We start from the raw sequence: 22027 nt of genomic DNA on the forward strand, positions 1-22027 counted from the left end.
ATTTTTTCTTACACATCGTATCTAAATAATTAAAGTTTACATGTCCTCGGATTCTGTGAAATTTTTCCCTGTTCGTCATTTTTTCTACATTTTTGGCGTGAGATACTTGCCTTCCAATGTAACTAGTTATTTTATATAAACCATGATCTTTGAATGCGATCCCTATCAACTTTCTATATTTGTTATAGATCTTTGAAGTATTCCCTGCTGAGACTCTCTTATTTTTATTCGTTACTCTCGCATAGCTATCCAAGTTATTATCCATTTCTTCCACATAAAATACATTTGACATTATAATTTTAACCCTTCTTTTGTTTACTTCAAAGTAAGTTAAAATTTTTCCAACTTTTGTTCCTTTTAATGTTCTACCGTCTCCTAGTTTTACATTTATCGGGTTCTTTAAGTTTTCGTACTCAATAAAATACGAGTCATCATTTACAATGTGATCTGAACATTCACTATCCAATATCCGATCTATTTTTCGCGTATCGCTGGTATATACTGTGATAGTATCCTTACTATAATCGCGCTGCACTCGCGTTAGGAAGGAGTCAATTCCTTGGTCGTCGTAGTCCTGGCTGTTTAAATAATTTGCGTCTTGTCGACTTGCCCCATTGTAGCGTTGCTGCCAACCTCTGCTCCGTCCTCGTTGACCAAATCCACGCTGAACATATCCTCGTCTTCTCTGGCCAGAACCTCGTCCGCCGCGACCCCTATTCTGCTATGGCTGATTCGCACCTCCTTGCCATTGCGCTCCTCCATTGATTCCGCCTCTGCATGTATTCGTGCAATTTTTTATCACGTGGCCGTACTTTCCACAGCCATGGCACTTTATTTCTCTCTTTTCTCAACTTTGAAGACATTTGACCATTTCCTGTCACTTTTACTCTCCCTACGTATTTCCCACATTATAATTTTATTTTTTAAAAAATCACAAGTTCCATCACTTTCTTTCAATGAGTCGATTAAGTCATCAATATAAATCAATGATTCTGGTAGTGTTTTCAGCATGTAATCGAGTTTTTCACGTTCACTTACGTTTGCACCAACACCCTTTAATTCATTTATCGTCTTCTCAAATTCCGTGAAAAATGAACCTGATTCCTCAAAATCTTTCAACCTCATCATGTCGAGTCTACTTCTTATACAAATTTGCAATGCTGTTGATTCCTTCATATACATCTGATCAAATTTTGTAATTATTTTGTAAACAGTGTCTTGATCACCAACAAATTCTAATTGCTCATTTGTTATACTACAATAGATGTAGTTCATCGCCCATTGATTCTTTTCATCCCAATTATCTTTCGCATCCGTGTACATTTTCTCTCGTGTATCCAATTCATAACATTTTTTACACTTTAAATACATTAATATTCTTTTCTTCCACGCTTTGTAATCACGTACATCGAATACTTGCATTTTAGTTTTATCGTCCATTGGCATCTTGATTCGTCTTTTCATCTTCACCCTTTTTTCAAAAATAGTTCTCCTCACTATACAGATTTCTTTTATCTGCTCCGCCAACAGCCTTTTTATCTCTTCAGAACATATTTCCAATTCTTTCAAAATGAACCTTTTTTACACATTCACGCCCGGTTACACGTTGTCCCATAACCTTAAATCTCGTCAACCACGATTTTTGCTACCATGTTGAGAATTGTGCATCCTGATGGCCGAAATATTGTACGCTGGCCATAACTATTAACGTAGACACATATTTACTTTATAAACGATTTCTAGAATATTTATCAATGTACACTTGCGCGTGTCTCAGCACTTTTATTCATATCCGACCTTTTGAAGACTGTTAACCGATAGAACTGTTTACATTCGTCTGTTTCTCAGTCGCCGCGCACACACATATCTCCACACAGTGATATCCCGTTACAAAGATCTCCACTACGCACTGGACCTAGTCCAGCACAAAAATTATACATATTTCAATATTTATGAAATATGTATTTCCAACAACTTTGTAAAACAACACAAGTTAGTAACTCCGCCGTTTAAGATAATGGTGACGAAGAAATGGATTGATCTTATATGAGTGAATCCGGGTAGATATATTGACTGATCTGAAAACCTAGATTGAGTATGCATAGATAGGTGGTTTTCGAAAAAATCACGGGTGTCAAGATATAACTCGAATTCCCCTCTTACATACTTACGGAGGAAAGATCGGTATGTAGGTAATTTTTGAACAAGGGAAGCTGATTCGTTGTTCACACTTTTTGTTATGAAAATGGAGGACAAGGATTCGCGATACCCATTGGGTATGATCAGCGTTAATGAATGAAGATAGGAGGAGTAAGCATCCTACCACCGTGGCTCATGGATGACCTTGTTCATGAGAAAATCCACACATTTTCATCAGATATATTTAATATTATATAATTTTAATATAATATAATTTAATATTATATAATTATATATAGTTTAATATTATATAATTACCGGTTTTCCCATTATATAACTACCAGCTTTTCCGCAGTTTCTAAGAGCGCACAATAAACATAAGGACTTTTCTAAGAAATACACATCAATCAAAAACATTTATGAAATTGGATGTGCAAAATGAAAGGGACCATCTAGAATTACTTAAAAAGTCTAAGTTTATGGTGGGTCCTTAGGTTTGATGAGGGTGTAAGTAACAAATGACGGCACTATGACAATGGTCTCGGTTCCGGCAACGTTTTCGCGGTCAACGGATGCTGAACTCTACACTACGTTAGCGTCTAAGTTGCACTACATGTTAGAGCAAGGAGCAATTACTACGTATAAGAAAGACAGGTCGATTGCTGATGAGATCGCACTAGAGAGTGCCGTCTCTCAATCACGGCGCCGCTGTCCTGGAAAACTATGATGGGTGTGCCTAAGGTCACAACATCATCGGATTCGTGGAGAAATGTCTTCGTTCGGAAAATGGGGGAAATTGGCGTTACTGTTAATTGGTCAATTTCCAGGTTGGTGGTTAGGGAAAGGTGCTAGCCGCCCTCAAGAGAGAGTTCGAGAAGAGGAAGCGTCGATCGTGAGAAACATAGATTTCTCCTATTTTCTCGTAGTTGGAACGAGGACTGTTTGTCGGTTTGAAGGACTTTAATTAAACAAATCTTAAGGTTTATAGCGGGTCCTCGTACTAGCTGCTCATGTATTTACTCAAATAATAGAGTCTGCGTGTGGCGAGCCACGGGACAGAAATCGTTGAAATGCTTACCGTCGTGCCCCGTCCCAAGTATTTCTTTTAAGGAGAGCTATAGAGTTACTTCATGCCTTTGTTAGACAAAACGTTCATCCCTTGACCGCGACTACGTCTGGCGACTAACTGTCTCCTCGAGTCCGAGCTCACTATCATAAATCTCTGTAGCGGCACTCGACAGCAAACTTCCCAACGGTTTCTGTCCCGTGCCTCGCTACACAAGGACTCTACCTTTCGAACAGATGATTGCCAGATGTCTGTCAGATACACTCTCACCGAATATTTACAGCGAGCCTAAGGACCCGCTATAAATCTTAGGATTTATGCAGCTAAGATTCTCTAAAGGGACAAATAGTCTTTGTTCAATAGTCCCTACACATACCACCCACTACGGGAAATCTGCTTTTTCTCACGTACGACGCTCCTCGCTAGCAACTTTCTCTCAAGGGCAGCTGTCATCCCTTTCCAACAACCAACTCACAATTTTTCCAATTAACAGCGACGTCCGTTTCCCTCACTCTCTGAACTAATACTTTTCTGAACGAATCCGATGATCCCGTATCCTTAGACACACCCAAACACAGTTTTCCTAAGGAGCATCATCGCGACACAAATTCATTCTGTTCTATCGCGAGCCGCGAGGCAAGTTGGAAGACGCCTTCTGGATTGTTCGTCCGCAGTCGTACGTAATAGCGAATCTGAATCTCTCGACGTATGTGCAATCGTCTCGACTCGAACCACCGCGTAAAGTATCGCGCCGAGCTTGAACTTGTAATCCTGAATCGATAATTGTACCGTGCTTTCGGCCAGCTAGTGTATACCACGAACACAAGCAAATAAACAGTTATTGTTAAACAATACCGAGTGATTCTTCTATACCTATCACGCACGTCACCTCATCTCAAATAAGTACGGTCGGATGGAATGACAACAGTTTCATAATACGGCTATGGTGAAGTCTAAATTACAGTACTAGGGGTCTTCCCAAAGTTCCGAAGGGAAGTTTCAGGTGTTCTTTCATCTCCGACACAGCCATTCTGACTATCACACGTCCTCGTGTGTAACTAAAATATTGAGTTTCCTAACATTAGACTCGATACAATTAACATTATTCACAATTTAACTAGATGTTCCAATAAGGCAAGGGTCCAGTGTAGCAACAAATCCTGTTCGGGGATTTGGCAGCAAAAAAATAAAAGATTATGAAAATTAGTAGCGTTATACTTAGTATCCAATGTGATAGTTGCATCCTGCAGGTTATCAGTCGGATCGTAACGGCATGATGGACCATTTTCGATTTCGCACTCCAAAGGATCTCGGTCTTCTAGATCGTATGAGCACATAGAGCTTCGTTCCACGGTCTCACTGAGTCTTATCATATTGTCACCCCGAAAAGCATGCAAGTCGCATCGCATGTTCTCACTGAGCCTTATCATACTGTTACCATGAAAAGCGTGTGAGCCACATCACACGTTCTCTCTGAGCTGTATCACGCTGTTACCATGAAAAGCGTGTGAGCCACATCACACGTTCTTTCTGAGCTTTATCACACTGTTACCATGAAAAGCGTGTGAGCCACATCACACGTTCTCTCTGAGCTTTATCACACTGTTACCATGAAATGAAAAGCGTGCGAACTCCCCCTGCCGGGTGTTATTGGCATAGTGCTACTAATCTTCCGAGATCGAAGTACTCATATCGTCATGGCCACTGTTATGGCCTTCACCACAGAGATCCAACTCGGCAGGGGTGCATCCATCTGGCATTTTCCTCAACATGTCGTGACTGTACTTGAACGATCGCTTACCGTTTAATACCTTTAAGATATACATGCCTCCTTCCAAAACTTCTGCTATTACAAATGGACCTCTAAATTTTGGATCTGATTTGGTTTGATTTCGTTCCTCATTTTGCGTAATACGAAATCACCGAGGTTAAACCTAACCGCTTTAGCTTTAGTTTCGTCAAATCCATCCTCATCATACCTAGCACTAGTTTCCATCCCCTGTATTGCCTGTCGTCTTATATTGGAGATATCGATACTTTTGATGTTATCGGGTAACAACAGATCGTACGGTCTTGTCGTTCTACCTATTAGTAGTTCAAATGAGCTCGAGTTTGTCACGCGGTTGGTGGTGCAATTCAAAGCCAACTGTATTTCCCCAATCGCGTCTTGCCACGGCCGCCCGGTCGTTTCCACTACCGTGAACATAATTTTCAATGCACCCGTAACACGTTCTACCTGTCCCTTGGCTCTACTAGCACCGGTCGCTATCAAGTGAACTTTAATTCGTTTGCTTTCGCAGAATTCTCGAAATTCCTTACCCTTAAAACATATTCCCTGATCTGCTATTATCCGACAGGGCCTCCCGAATAAAAATATAGCGGATTTAAGCGCTTTAATGGTGTTAAGGGAATCTATCTTACGAGTATGATGCAGGTATACGAATTTAGTGAAGACGTCGATCAAAACAATGACGTGCTCCTTTGAATCGCTTTTACCATTCAACTTGCCTGTTATGTCCATGTGGACCGTATGCCAGGGTATGCTGGTCTTAGGTATAGGATGCAGTTCGGCTTGTACCTTACCTAAACTAGCTTTCGAATCTTGACAAGCATGACAGTTCTCAATGAATCGGCGAACGTACTTCGCCATCACTTCGAAACAGTAATATTCGTATAGTTTCTCCCAACCTTAGTGCATAATTGACTGGTGCACACGGTTAATAACAGACCATCTAAAACCACTTGGGACTATAGGTAAACAGAGAGTCCTGCCGTTTCTTTGTATCCTATGGTAAATAGTACCGGACCTTAATTCGTATGTATTCGCGATGTCTCCCGCGAGCCCACCGTTTTGCAATTCCTTGACGATTTCCAAGATTTGAGAATCACGACGTTGTTCCGCTAACAGGCAATCTTCCGAAATTTCTGCCAGATTAACTATTTTCTCTTTGATTTTGTCGAATTTAATAGGGTCAACGCCTGTGCGGTTTCGCGAAAAGAAATCTACGTGAGCCGTCCGTTTACTTTCCCGATACATAAAGTCATAAATAAAAGTCTGCAAGTAAGTCCAGCACCTCTGGTCCCTGTCACTTAAATGTACTTTATTACTCAGCGCTTTCGACGAGTTGCAATCCGTGACGACAAGAAATTTCCGTCCATGTAGATAGTGACGGAAATGTTTTACGGCGTTTACGATAGCTAATGTTTCGAGTTCATAGGAGTGATATCTGGATTCCGCGGGGCTAGTTCTATTATTGTAATACTCTATTACCCTGTTCTTACCTTCGGCTTGATGCGTCAAAATCGCCCCGTAACTCTCCGAGCTAGCATCAGTAGGTAGTTCTATCGGGTAATTGGGGTTGAATATCATTAGCACCGGCGCGTCGGTCAGCACGGAAACTACCTGTTGTCTTATTTTTTCGTGTCTATCTGTCCAAGTTATATTTCTGTTATCTGAGATGAGCGCGTACAGGGATGAGCGCGTAGTTTCCTCATCTGTGAGAATTTTGGGATGAACTGTGTGACGGTCGTTGGCACAGGTAAAGAACTTAAGGTGTGTATTTTACCCGTGTCGGGACGAACTTCGCCGTTATGAATTACATATCTCAAATAGAGCACCGATGTGCTTAAGAGAACGTTTCGCAAAGTTAAAAGAGAATCCGGCTTTTACGAGGGTATCTAATACGGTGTTTCAATCTTTGTAAAGCTTGATCTATCGAGTCGGCAATAATTAGGACGTTATCGAAATAAATAATAACGTACGAATGAGCGAGGTCGCCTGGGGCGTTGCGAATAGCCCTCCGAAAGACGGACGGTGCAATTTTTCAGTCCAAATGGCATCGTTATCTATTCATATTATCTGTCGGGGGTAACGAACGCTGTATACTCCGCTGAATTAGGATAAATAGGACTTTGGTGAAACCCGCTGACCATGTCCAGGCTAATAAAGTATCTCGCCTCTTGCAATCTCGCGACTTGATCCGCAATAAGGAATAAAGGGTACCGATCCGCGACCATATTTTGACTTAGCTCTCGGGAACCTGCTCATAATCTATCTGAGCCGTTTTTCTTCTTCACGAGTTACGTAGGGCTCGCAAATGGCGAATTACTAGGCCTTATGATCTTTGCATTAATTAAAACGCTTGTTTTCTCACGTACCGCTCTTCGCTTCTCCTCGCTAAGTCTATAAGAACTTCCTCGTACGGTGGTGTTAGGATCAATTAATCGTATTTCTAACCGGCCTGTATTTGCGCGAATACGTAGGAAACCCGTAACCAATGAATCTTTGAATTTGACGAGAAGAGAAATTGATCGACTTTTATTATTACCATGTACATCAGTGTCAACTTCATTAACGACGATCTCGTTTGCAGTGGTTTCATTACAGACATTAATTATTTTTGTTTTACACATAGCGAGGCTATTTTGTGTAATGTTACGTCAAAACCCAGACTTAGAGTTCCGCAACAAATCGCGATATCATATTTTAAATAACTATCAGGAAGGACATGAGAAATTATCTTCGATGTAAAAATCATTAATACACACGATGAACAAATGGTTGGCATTTGTTTAATACAGGTATTCCCTACTCCTCGCATTACTAATATGTCAGTCATTCCTTTGTCAGAAAATGCCGAGGCCGTGGACTCTTTAATTAGTGAACGCTCTGCTCCCGAATCGGAGTAAAATGGAAACGATTCACCCAGATGACTTGATCTATCCGTTGATGCTTCCAGTACGCACGAGTCGACTCGCCACTCGTTATTGAAATCATAGTTTCCCTCCATAATCAGGTTGGCAGCTGCGCCCCATGCAGCGGAGTCGGAGCACGCGATTTTAAGGGTTAAAACGTGGTAGCGAAAAATTGTTAGGTTTCACACTCGATTTTTGCACTAGCGACTGAATTACTTGCGCACGATGGTCTTAAGTTCTAGCACTGTTATAGTCGGCACTGATCCCACTTCAGATTTCGGGTTGGCGTTAAAATTAGAGTTAGGGTTAAGGACGTGAAACGAATCCCTATTGGCGCTAGACGTGATCATTATGCAATAGAGGTGATATTTACTAGTGCAAATATGACTATGGTGGAATTGGACAAGTAATCGCGATAATTAGATACTCGGGAAGCTAATGACTATGATCCTAGGCTCAATAACGAATCAGCGGTCAACGGGATGACGAACTCTACTTTTCTTTAGCGTCTAAGTTGTACTCAATGTTAATGCATGGGGCAATCATTACGTAGCAGAGGGTTATTTGAATCGTCGTCGTGATCGTAAGGGAGAGTGTTTCTCCATTACGGTAACGCTGTCGAGGAAAACTATGATGGGTGTGCCTAAGGGCACGAAATCATCGGATTCGTGGAGATAATTCTTCGTTCGTAAAGTGAGGGAAATTGGCGTTACTGCTAATTGGTCAATTTCCATGCTGGTGGTTAGGGAAGGGTGCTAGCCGCCCTTAAGAGCTTCGAGAAGAGGTAGCGTCGTTCGTGAGAAAAATAGATTTCTCCTATTTTCTCGTAGTTGGAACGAGGACTGTTTGTCGGTTTGAAGGACTTTAGTTAAACAAATCTTAAGATTCATAGCCGGTCCTCGGGCTAGCTGAACATGTACTGTGGAGACGTGTCGACATCTGGTAATCATCTTACTCAAAGAATAGAGTCTGCGTGTGGCGATCCACGGGACAGAAATCGTTGAAATGCTTACCGTCGTGCCCCGTCCCAAGTATTTCTTTTAAGGAGAGCTATAGAGTTACTTCATGCCTTTGTTAGACAAAACGTTTATCCCTTGACCGCGACTACGTTCGGCTACTGGTTGTCGCCTCGAGCCCGAGCTCACTATTATAAATCTCAAATAAGTACAGTCGGATCGAATGACTACAGTTTCATAATACGGCTATGGTGAAATCTAAATTACAGTACTAGGAGTCTTCCCAAAATTCCGAAGGGAAGGTTCCGGTGTTCTTTCATCTCCGATATATATATGCATGATCTGCCTGGGGCCAGTGTGGATATAGCGCAAACTGGCTGGTAAGCGATGTAGTTGGCAAGAAATGTGGAGTACCAGGCACATCGAATTGTCGACATATCAGCAATAGCAACGGAGAAACGTAGAGTTGAATACTTGAGTCTGAATCTGCGAAACTACAATTACACTGCATATAACAGGAACCAGAGTCGACGTAGAACAAAGCGCATAAGTACTGCATTTGGCTGTTATTGTGGAGTATAGCGCGCATCGCATTTGCGACATTCGTATCCAATAGCAGCGCTGATACGTTGGTTTGAACATTTAGGCATGAATATGCAAAACAGCAATTACGCTGAATCTGTCAGTGACCAGAGAAGACGAAAGACAGAAGAGAAGATAGAATCGGAAGATGTGCTCTGTGCTCACCAGCAAATCAGGAGCATAACGCCCACCGAATTGTCGTCATATCTGCCACAGAAACGGAGATACGTTGCTCTCGATATTCAAGCATAAATATGCTAAATTGCAATTATGGTGTATTTGACAGGGACAAGAGCGTACATAACTCTAACCTACTGATGTGCGCTGTATATGACATCAGATGATAAATATAGCGCGCACCGAATTGTCTGTAAGTGTGCCATAGAACCAGAGATTCGTTGGTTCGAATATTTAATACTGATTATGCAAAACTGCAAATACGCAGGGTTCGGCTGTGTCCCGATTTTACATGCATCAAACGGGATAACGTGCACTGTGTTTGGCAGCAAATTTGGAGTATAAGGAGCCTCTAATTGTAGCCATATGTGCCATAGAATCGGAGATACGTCGGTTTGAATACTTAATCCTGAATATACGAAACTGCAACTACGCTGGATCTGGCTGGGTCCAGATTTTACATAGCGTAAACCGGATGATGTGCACTGTACTTGGCATCAGATGTGGAATATAACGCTCATCGTATGGCCAATGTTTCTGCAAAACAAGCGGAGATACCTTGATTCGAATATGTAAGCATTAATATCCAAAACTGCAATCACGCTGGATTTCTCGGAGTCCAGTCTTGACAGTGTTGCAAGCGGGCTGATGTGTGCTGTATTTGGCAGCAAATGTGGAGTATAACATGCATCCTATTGTGAATATACTTACTATGAAAACGGAGATACATTCACTTGAATATTTAGGCTTGAATGTGCAAAACTACAAATACGCTGGATTTGACTCGTTCCGTATTTAACATGGCTTAAACCAGATGAAGCGCCCAGTGTATGGGAGTCTATGTGGAATATAACAAGCACCGTTTTGTCGACATATCTGCACAAATACAAATAATTCCCTTTATTTAGCACACAACAGTTATACATATATCTTATACTCTAAAGACCTCGAAATCCTACCCGCACGCACGCTTGTTGTCAACAGACTCTTCCAGATACTTCTAACCACTGACTCTTGTCTTTTGTCGCAACTAAGGCCTGGACATCCTCTGACGCTTATACACACATTCACATGTACAGTGTAAATGTATCATATTCCTAGCAGAATTGTTATGCGACTGATGCATCAACATACCATGCAAGAAGAATTGGATACTAGGACAAAAAGGAAGAGCTTTGAAAGAGATACTTATAGTCATAGTAAACGACAAAAAATTCGTAGATGTTCAAGTGAATCTGACGAGGAGGATATTGATGAAAAGGTAGTTGACAATAGAAGAATACAAGTAATAACACAAGAGTCAAACAATCTCCTCGATAACGGCAAAAGTATGATGCGAATGATGGGATATAAGGCGGTTACGGCCTCGGAAATAATGAACAAGGTCGTTTAGAGTCAGTTCAAGCACCTAGACAGCATGGTCGCAGAGTCTTTGGACATCATGTTCCCGGACATGAAGATTCAGGTCTTAAATGGAATCCTGCAGAGGAAGTTATAAAGTTTGTAAAAGATATGAAACGGTGATATGAAAAGTTGACCACAGATGATGAAATTGATTTCTGTTGTGAAGATATAGTGAAAACTGTTATCAATGCGAAAACGGTATTCGCCCATTTGGATGACGTTGATGTGCGTCGAGCAAGGACACGTTGTAATCCTCATGAAACAATTCGTGGTGCATTTTTTTTAAATCGTGCTACTGTTAAAACTGCAAATACAGATAGAGCATGTAACTTTATGTTTACTATCCCAAAAGGTTTGAGGGAGAATGGGCTGCTATACTTTGCAGATGTATGTGCTGGACCAGGAGGTTTTAGGGAATATGTTCTATGGCGAAAGAAATGACGTGCTAAAGGATTTGCTCTTACTTTAGAAAATGAACATGATTTCAAATTAGAAGATTTTTATGCGGGTCCTTGTGAAACATTTCATCCATACCACGGACCAAAGGAAAGTGGTGATGTCTTTGACCCAGATAATGAAGAGGCATTTACAAATCTTATAATGCAGCATATCCATGGCAAAGGAGTACATTTTGTGATGTCTGATTGAGGATTCTCAGTAGAACGACAAGAAAATGTACAACAAGTTCTTTCAAATCAACTGTATCTTTGTCGATGTTTAATAGCATTGATGGTTGAAAGAGAGGGTGGTGATTTTGTGACAAAATTATTCAATCTTTTTACACCCTTTATTGCTGGTTTAGTTTATTTAATGTATCGCTGCTTTGAAGAAGTTTGTATTTTTAAACCAAACTCTTCTAGACCAGGAAATTCAGAACGTTACTTAATATGTAAGAAGAAACGATCTGGGGTACAAGATGTTGCTGAATATCTGAAGCATGTTAATCGTCTGCTTTTAAAAGGTGGTGTAAATGACGACGTTTTACAACTAGTATCATATAATAAATTAAAAAGAGAGAAACAATTTGTTCAATATCTACGTGCTTCTAACAAAGATTTGGCCGGAAAACAAATAACCGACCTGTGTAAAATTGCAGCATTTTATGCGGATAATACTCTTGTTGAGACAAAACAAGCTGATATGCGCAAACAATATCTAGAGTATTGGAAACTTCCAGATGAAACTAGGACAATCCCAAGACACATGAAATCAAAGACAAATTGAATACTGTTTTGAAAGATACTTCATTTCTTACTATTAATCCAGCACAATTGATGGAATTTAACATTGAAAATGCATTTTTATCACTATATGACTGGTTTTGTATGCCATGTGGTACAAAGCCAATGTCTGATGATGATAAGAAGCACGCTACATTTTATATGGGCGTGGGAAGGAGCAACGTATATAGATATACAAAGAATTCTTGGGTTAGTGTCGATGACATTGGCATAGAATTACCACCAAATACACTTGTAAACGCAGAGGTTGTATATGAAATAACTAAGGAGTTTATATATCAGCAAAAAGTACTTGCATTGCATATTATAGATGCATTCTACTTAGGAGAAGTGGACATTAGCAAAAAATATTTGAGGAGCAGGTAAGCAACTGAATCTTATTGAGTTCAATAATAAACTTTTAGATTTCCAGTAATGAAATGTTTTTTCAAGGAGTACGTTCATGTAATACTAATGTATGACTGTTGTTTAAAGGAACGAGGAAGCGACGTTGTTCTGTGAAGCTTTGTGGAAACCAGCAGGAAATAACTATACTCGAATACGTGCCAAAGATCTACTTCCTGTTGGTACATATATCTGTGAAAAGTTGCGAGTAACACAGCGTGAAATGAAAAATAATTCCGATGCCATAGTATACGAACTTCCAGAAAAGACATTAGATGTTAATGGTTATAATAAGGGCAAATTATATTTCATACAACAGAGTGTAATATTTTTAAGAAGCACCGGAAATCCTTGGAATCGGTATGTCAGTAAAACACATTCCATAAAGTATGTCTTTAATTGAAAAACAAACGAGAAGCTATTCGACCTTCATAGACCAAGTTCAGCAGAAGCAAGTTTCGTTAAATCTTTTAAAGGTCGCCTTATTTGTCATTGGCCTAATGATTCATCACTTACTATAAACAGATTTGCAAAATTTATTAAAGATAAGTGTCCGGCATACAATACGTGCTTAGAATATTAAAACTACAGGCTGTACATATATTCGTACACGACTTGATCCGCATAGATGTCAAACAGATTAATTCCGTTAATTTGACTGTTATTTCAAATATGAAATACTTGTGATATATTTCAGTATTTAGCATTATATTTGTATAGAAATAGAAGTGTAGCGGTACATGTGTCATAGGACAAAGCAAATAACGTCGTTGACGCCTCGAAGTACCTAGACCGCTGAGCTACAATTAATGTAAAAACAATGTCACCGCAACCAGCAATTGTCGTCAGGTAGGCAAATACGAATTCTTTTAACCCCCCCTCCCCCGGCGACTAGTATAGGTAGCCTTAACTCAAATACATCTGACGCTTACAACAACAAAGACTCCGTTATTAGTCCACATGACCTTCGTCCTCTTCACACACGACAACTACAGAGGTAATACCGGAAAATATAATTAATAAGATGGTCTTCTGAGTGGTTTAATTGCAATACTATTTGGGATGAAATATACTTTTTCAAATCATATGCGGCATTTCGTATAATAACTGAATGGTTATAGGAAAGAATGATGACGTTAAACTGTACGATACGATTGCATAGCATATTTTATAATTGTATAACAAATATTTCCCGCAGGGAGGGCTCGCTTATGTGAGCCTATGAGGGCTGGCAAAACCACTTTCCCGAAGCCAGGGGGACCGTCGGGACAAGGGTCCCGCTTACGTGAGTCCCTATGTACTCCGCAGGGAAGGTCGTCGGAGGTGTAAGGCGTTTAATTAATATTACATCCTCTCTACGTGGCCTTGGGCAGTAGCGCACCCACGATCCTGATGCCAAGGATGGGACCGCCGGGATAAGTTCCCGGGTACAAAAGTACCTAGAGGCCCCCGCTTACGTGAGTCCCATCTGGAACTGCCGAGATCGGTTAGCAGGTCGCTGGCCGGCTGTCACGTGGTCGTACATCCATACGATAGTCCCACCAACGACTAAGATTGGTACCACGGGCGATCGAGTTATAGCCCGGAGGTAGTAGCGACCCCTCTGATCGGCCAATTAATGGGTATGGACTCGTGGTGGCAGTGGTTGATGGACAAGATGCTGGCAAGAGGGCAGATTTAAGGTGGAGACTCCACCGAATGGACTTCGGCGGATGAGCAGCGTCCCACCTGCTCCGAAACCGTACTGGTGAGACGGGAGGGCTTAGAATGTGCCCCGTTCGACCTGATACGAGCGACAGCTCCTGCAGACTAAGCTGATCCAGGGAGCAAGGTATTGGGTGCCTTGTGCGATGGTTGGGCGTAATCTCAACTCCTATGGTCCTAGGGGCCCGGCTACTGTGTGGAATTATAATCGAGGAAAGCACCCGTTACCAAAAGACAATGCTATTTGTATAACAAATATTTAGTCGACACAATTTGTCTTTATTTGGAATGATTAGATACCTGCTTGTGGCAGCTGCTCCCATAATAGAATAAGTTGCAGTACCTTAGTCTACAATCCATTACTTCCCAACATCAATATTTGACTCGGGTCTTTTATAATGAAATATGTAGAGGACAGGGTATATGGGACTTTTGACCGTCAGACTTATTTGAGGTTATCGATTGTCGTCGTAATCGCCGAATTTACTTAAAATAATAAGGTAAGGTACAGCCTATGGGCCCTGAGTCGTAGATACAATGTGTAAAAATATTCCATAAATGTTCGTCACGAAATTCAGCAGATCGCTCGTTGATACTCGTAGGTATTCGAAGATACTTTACTCTTTGGGTTGCCTCGGTTTACTTATACTGGTCGGGGCGGAAGTCGGAAGATTCAAAATCGACTTTGTTCGAAGTAGCGGCAACATTTTTATGCTCCGAGTGTATTTACTTGTATCCTTACGATCCTGATACTCCGAGGCAAAATAACAATAGGATTTGAATTGCCCTCTGGCTCATATGCCGCAACAAATTTTTATAGTTTGTGCTCATGTATAGGTACTTATGAACTATCTAAAATATATAATAAGCTGAAGTACTGTAGGAAAGTAATTTACAGTGTAACTAGGTTTGGTTACATATTTCAATATCGTTCACGCCATCGCAAAAGCTTGTATGACGCTGCGTCGGCGTATATACACACGGGGAGGTGATGGACGAGGCGAGGATGATAGCCTCCCGCGAAGTAGCGCCTGGCCCTGACGGAGTCCCGTGACGGGTATGATGGGAGATGATGCGGGTCATGGCACCTAGACTGCGACTTCTATTTACATCGTGATCGAAGGAGGGTGCCAACCCTCGGATATGGCGCACGGCGAGGCTGGTATTGCTTCGGAAGGAGGGACGACCAGCCCTTGTATCGTCCGGTATGCCTATAGGATGAAGTGTGCAATTTCTTCCAAAGAATCATTGCCAGAATCATTGTACTGTTCTCAGTCGAAAATGTTCGTGAGATGTCAACAACGACTTTTGGCATCAATGACGTAGTGTAGTGATAACTACACTATCAGATAGGGCCATCTATAGGCAAATTCCGGTTTCATATTTACAGACCTGATACGCTCGATTTGACAGGGATCAGTGCGGATGTCACGTAAAATAAAAGAGAAATTTTGTAAGAAGAAGAAAACTTTATTTTTACTTCGTTTATACAATTATAAGACACTTCCGAGCTCTAGCCGTGACCGTACGAGAGTGAGTCTCTTACAATCTTTTTACAATCGGTCATCTGTTCTCTCATTATCCCCACTACCCTGTAGGCGTACGTGACCGTTGCTACGCTTCTGGAACATTTGGTGGAAGGACCGTTAGGCCATAAATGAATCCTCAGGTACTCCGCCAATATACATTGTCGCCAAGGTCGCCATGTGTTTCTCTCGTCGGTCCATCGGGTTCGAAGTATGCCGACCGGGACACCATCCTGCCCGCGGTATGTGTGTGTGTCCTGGTCTCTGATGTGATTTACGTTACACGGACATAGCGCTAATTGTCTAGTGTGCGCTGAATTGGGCAAGAAATCTGGAGTACCGGGCACATCGAATACTCGGCATGTCTGCAACAGCAATGGAAATACGGGGATTTGAATATTTGAGTCTGAATATGCAAACTTGCAATGACGCCGTATTTGACACGGCCCAGAGTTGACATAGAGCAAACCGGCTGGAGTATGCTGTATTTGGCAGCAAATGTGGAGTATAACATGCATCCTATTGTGAACATACTTACTATGAAAACGGAGATACATTCAGTTGAATATTTAGGCTTGAATGAGCAAAACTACAAATACGCTGGATTTGACTCGTTCCGTATTTAACATGGCTGAAACCAGATCAAGCGCCCAGTGTATGGCAGTCGATGTGGAATATAACGCGCACCGATTTGTCGACATATCTGCAACAGAAACTGAGTCACGTCGATCGGAATATTGAACCCTGATCATGAATTACTGCATTTACGCTTGATTTCACGGGGTCCGGATTTGACATAGCGCAAACCAGATGATGTGAGCTGTATTTAATAGCAACTACGGAGTATAAAGCGCATCGAATTTTCCACATATCTGCAATCGAAACGGAGATTCGTTGATTTGATTATTTAGGTGTGATAATGCAAAACTGCAGTTGCGCTGGGTTTGACCGGACCAGAGTGGACATAGCGCTAATTGGATGATATTGGTTTAATTTGCAACAAATGTGGAATGCAAGTATTGGCGACAAATTTCCAACAGTAGCGGAGATGCGTGGATTTGAATATATAATAATGTATATGAAAAACTGCAATTACGCTGGATTTGTTGGTGATCGGAGATGACATAGTTTAAATCGAATGATGTGCACTGTATTGGCAGCAAATGTGAAGTATAACCTGAGTCGAATTGTCGGCATATCTGTAACAGAATCGTAGATACGTTGATTTGAATATTTATGCACGAATTTGCAAAACTGCAATTACGCGGGTTTGACACGGGCCAGAGTTGACATAGCGCCAGCCCACTAATGTCCGCTGTATTTGGCAGCAAATATGGAGTGGATGTCGGCACATATGCTATAGAGGCGGAGACACATTGATCTGAACGTTTATTCCTGAGTATGCAAAACTACAATTACGCTGCACTTCACAGGGTCCAGAATCGACATAGCCCAAAGCGGCTGATGTGTGCTGTATTTGGCAACAATTTTGGAGTATAACACGCTTTACGTTGTCGGCATATCTGCAACAGAAGCGGAGATACGTTGATTAGAATATTTCAGCCTGAATATGCAAAGCTGAAACTACGTTGGATTTGTCGGAGACCAGAGATGACATAGCACAAACCCTCCGATGTGTGCTTAATTTGGGAGACAATGTGGAGTATAACACACATAAATTCATCGTCATATCTGCATTAGAAACAGAGATACGTAGATTTGAGTATTTAAGCCTGAATATGCAAAACTGCAATTTCGCTGGATTTCACACGTTCCAGAGTTAACTTAGCGCCAGCCCACTTAGGTGCGCTCTATTTGGCAGCAAATGTGGAGCTACCGCGCATAGTATTTTCGACGTATATCCAATACCAGTGCAGCAGTTGAAAAGTCGCATCCCGGATGATGCGCGCTGTATTTAGTAGTAAATGTGGAATACAACTTGCATAGTATTGTCGACATATCTGTAATAGGAACGAAGATACCTTCATTTGAATATTTAAGCCTGAATATGCAAATTTGCAATTACACAGAATTTGATCGGGTCCAGAGTTGACGTGGCACAAACCGGCTGATTTGGCAGCATATGTGCAGTATTATGCGCATCGAATGGTCGTCATTTGAGCTCTTGAGGCGGAGATACGTGGATTTAAATATTTTAGACTGAGTATGCAAAACTGCAAATACGCAGGATTTGACACGGTCCAGAATTGACATTGCGCAAACTGGCAGATATGCGCTGTATAGGTTTATTTGAACATCTAAGCATGAATATGCGAAACTACAATCATGCCGGATTTGACTGAAACCAGAGAGGACATAACGGAAACAGGCTGGTGTGCGCTGCATTTGGCAAGAAATGTGGGGTACAAGTCACATCGAATTCTCGACATATTTGCCACAATAACGGAGATACATTGATTTGATTATTCGTGCATGAGTATCCAAAATTGCAATTGCGCTGGATTTAACAATGGTCAGAATCGACATAGCGCAAGCCAGCTGATGAGTAATACATTTGGCAGTACGTTACTAACTCGAATTGTGGACATATCTGCAACGGAATCCGAAATAGCTTGATTTGAATATTTAATCCTGAAAATGGAAAGCGCTATCAACACCACTCTCAGCAACGCTAACACCTCTCACAACTCGACTACGCTAACAACTCCACTCTCAACAACGCTAACACCTCTCGCAACTCGACAGCGCTAACAACTCTACACTTCGACTTCTCGATTAACTCCGAGCTCTCGACTCACTCTTATTTCTCGATCAACCACTCAACGCTTCTCGGTCAGCCAATCTTTAAAGTTAAATCGTCCCCTACCATTAGCGTTAGTTTTTCCAACTCTCTAACCTCATTCTATTAACGTTCCGCAAGTACAAGGTGACTTTAGTCACATAGGCTTTCTCCCCGATGTAAACTAACAACCGAAGGACAGACGACATTGTTTTGATCGATTTCTAATGAGGATTTTCCCTCAGGATACTACAATATGTTGACTTGAATATTTAAGCCTGAATATGCAAAACTGCAAATGCACTGAGGTTGGCTGCGTCCACACGTTACATAACTCAAACCAGATAATATACATTGTGTTTGGCAGCGAACATGGAGTATAACGCGCTTCGTTCTGTCGGCATATTTGGAATGCAAACGGCGATACGGTGATTTGAATAATTAATCATGAATATGTATAGCAGCAATTTCGCTGGATTTGACAGATCCCGGAGTTGACATAGTACAAACCTGCTGATGTGTGGTGCATATGACATCAGATGTGAAATGTAACGGACATCGAATTGTAGCCATATGTGCAATAGAAACGGAGATACATTCATTTGAATACTTTAACCTGAATATGCAAAACTACAATTACGCTGGATTTGACAGGGACCAGAGTTGACATAGCGCAAACCAGCTGACATGCAGTGCACATGACAGCAAATGTGACATATAACGCGCATCGAATTTTTCGAAAATGTTCCGTAGAAACGGACATACCATGATTCGAATATTTACGGCTGCAAACGCAATACTACAATTGCGATGGATGTTTCAAGGACCAGATCTGATATGGCTGTAACCAGCTAATGTGCGGTGTATCTGAGTGCAAATATGAAGTGTAACGCGCGATTTATAATCGAAATATATGCAATAGAAGCGGAGATACGTTTTTGTGAATACGTAAGCCTGAATATGCGCAACAGCAATTACGCTGTGATTGACAGAGCCTAGAGTTGACCGCAAACTTGCAGATGTGCGCTGGTTATGACATGGGATATGAAATATAACGGGCATCGCATTGTACCCATTTGCGCTATAGAAACGGAGATACGTTGATTTGAATATTCTAACCTGAATATGCAAAACTGCAATTACGCTTGATATGTCAAGGACCAGAGATGATATAGTAGCTCGAGCCAGCTGAAGTGCGCTGTATTTGGCAGCTAATGAGGAGTATATCTCGCACCTAATTGACGACAAATCTGCAATTGCAGCGGTGATACATTGTAGTTAATATTCAATAATGGGCCTATTACGATACAGATAGTATTAGCGGTATTAGTATAAATGTGACTGAAACACATTTCCGTCTCAGTAAAACCATTTTATTTCAAGCTTCACGCTACAGTTCTGAATCCGGACAAGACCGTTTCAAGTTCTCGCAAAAGCAAGCAGTCAAATTACGGTACTTACACGAGTTAGAGTCTAATACATTTTACTGGTCCAACATCGATGGGGCGATCTCGCACCGAAATTTTCGGAGGACCGCGTAATCTTCCAACGACGACCGCCGTACGAGCAGCGGATAAACATATTTCGTGCCTTAGGGTGCCCTCACCACGTCCTCTACTTCTTGATTCTTGGTTGGTAGCTTTAGCGGCTGCAGGTCCGAGAAATTGCATCTTGACCCGCTTTCTCGTATGTCGCATGTGACGTTTCACTTTCCGCCGTAGACACTTGTCGGATCTACATACGTTGAACCATTTGCGCGAGACAAGCGCGGCGCTCTGCAGGGACGATGGATCCAATTTTCGAAGTATCAAGTGCGAAACATCCAGTGGTAGTTCGGAAATGATATCTACCTTACTTGGCACGAACAAACCAACGACGCGTAGTAGAAATCTATAAAACTCCATGTTGCTTCTACTGTTGCCCGAGCACGACTGACGGTCTGGCTGAGAATGAATTCTTATATATGTGCCGTTCGTCACGGTGCACTGCGAGTTCCGGCTCCGGTGAGAGTCCTGGACAGTCAGAATCGATCGCATGTTCATGTATCTTCCTATAGATCGGGTTCACATTATTATTAGTGTTAGATGCGTGAAACGAATCTTCATTTGGATTAGACGTTGTAGTTATGCAATAGAGCAGATATTTACTAGTGTAAATATGATTGTTATATAATTTGACAAGTAGTCGTGGTGATGAGGTACTCGAGAAGTTAATGACAATGATCCTGGGTTCAATAACAAAGCCGTGGTCAACGGGATAACAGAATTCGTTTTCATCCTGATTCCAAGTTGTACCATACTTCCTTATCTACGGAATAGGTAGGACTGAACAAACTCTTTGTCAAAACATAGAATATCTACCGAGTGTTAAGGCTCTTTGTAACTGGCTAATGTGACCTCACGAGAGAATGATTTTCCGGCACGAGGATGCTGCAGAGGAAAACTATGATGGGTGTGTCTAAGGGTACCAGAACATCGGATACGTGGAGAAAAGACTTCGCTCGGAAAGAGATTGAAAGTGACGTTACTGTTAATTGGATAATTTCCAGGTTGATGGTTAGAGAAGTATGCTAGTAGCCCTTGAGGGAACGTTGCTAGCGGGAAGCGTCGTCCGTGGAAAAATAGATTTCACCTATCATCCCGTAGTTGAAACAAAGATTGTTTGCCTGTTTAGGACTGTTAAGGACTTTACTTAACTAAATCTTAAGGTTTATAATGGGTCCTCAGGCTAGCTAAACATATACTGTGGAGATGCGTTGATATCTGGCAATCATCTTATCCGACGGATGTCTGCGTGTGGCGAGACTGGGGACAGAAACCGTTGGAATGTTTACCGTCGTGTCCCGTCCCAAGTATTTCTTTTAAGGACAGATATAGAATTACTCCATGGCTTTATTAGACAAAACGTTCATCTCTTGACCGCGGCTACGTTCGGTGACTGGTTGTCGCCTCGAGGCCATGTTCGGTATCACAAGTTTCGAACAATTACAATCGGACTGGATGACTACAATTGTTTAATTACCGCTACGGTAGAATCTAGATTACAATGTTTCGGGATTTTCCCAAAATTCCAAATAGAATGTTGCGGTGTTCTTTCATCTGCGACTAATATTTATTTCGCTGGTAGTTCTTGCGCATTAGCTTATCGACGGCCTGGCTGGGAACGAATAGGGAAGCGAACTTTTCTGCCCGCGCGCCTGGAGTGATGAATTCCTAAGTCCTCTTCGTTTAGATCGTTTCAAACATCAGGTGGTATTATTACTTCGCGATTTTCGCTGTAATGGTGTTCAATGTTACCGTGCAATAAAAATTCACGCATTTCGGACGGTCTAAGTGTACGATTACGTTCTTGTTGCTAACTTCAATCGCAATGGTCATTTTTTGCTCTCGATATAAATTGATGCGGTCCGCCGT

At 41.6% G+C, this 22027-nt stretch overlaps 1 long non-coding RNA gene across 1 annotated transcript in view; it reads right to left on the reverse strand.

The window, feature by feature from the left end:
- Nucleotides 1-1451: 1451 nt before the first annotated feature.
- The window catches only part of LOC126927276 (uncharacterized), a 59265-nt gene continuing 38689 nt past the window's right edge, over nt 1452-22027 (reverse strand). Inside the window, exon 2 of the long non-coding RNA XR_007715345.1 lies at nt 1452-1576. This is a non-coding gene — a long non-coding RNA (uncharacterized LOC126927276). The remainder of the gene's footprint in view (nt 1577-22027) is intronic.

This window comes from Bombus affinis, unplaced genomic scaffold (genome assembly GCF_024516045.1).
Source record: "Bombus affinis isolate iyBomAffi1 unplaced genomic scaffold, iyBomAffi1.2 ctg00000081.1, whole genome shotgun sequence".
NCBI classification, from domain to species: Eukaryota; Metazoa; Arthropoda; class Insecta; order Hymenoptera; family Apidae; genus Bombus; species Bombus affinis.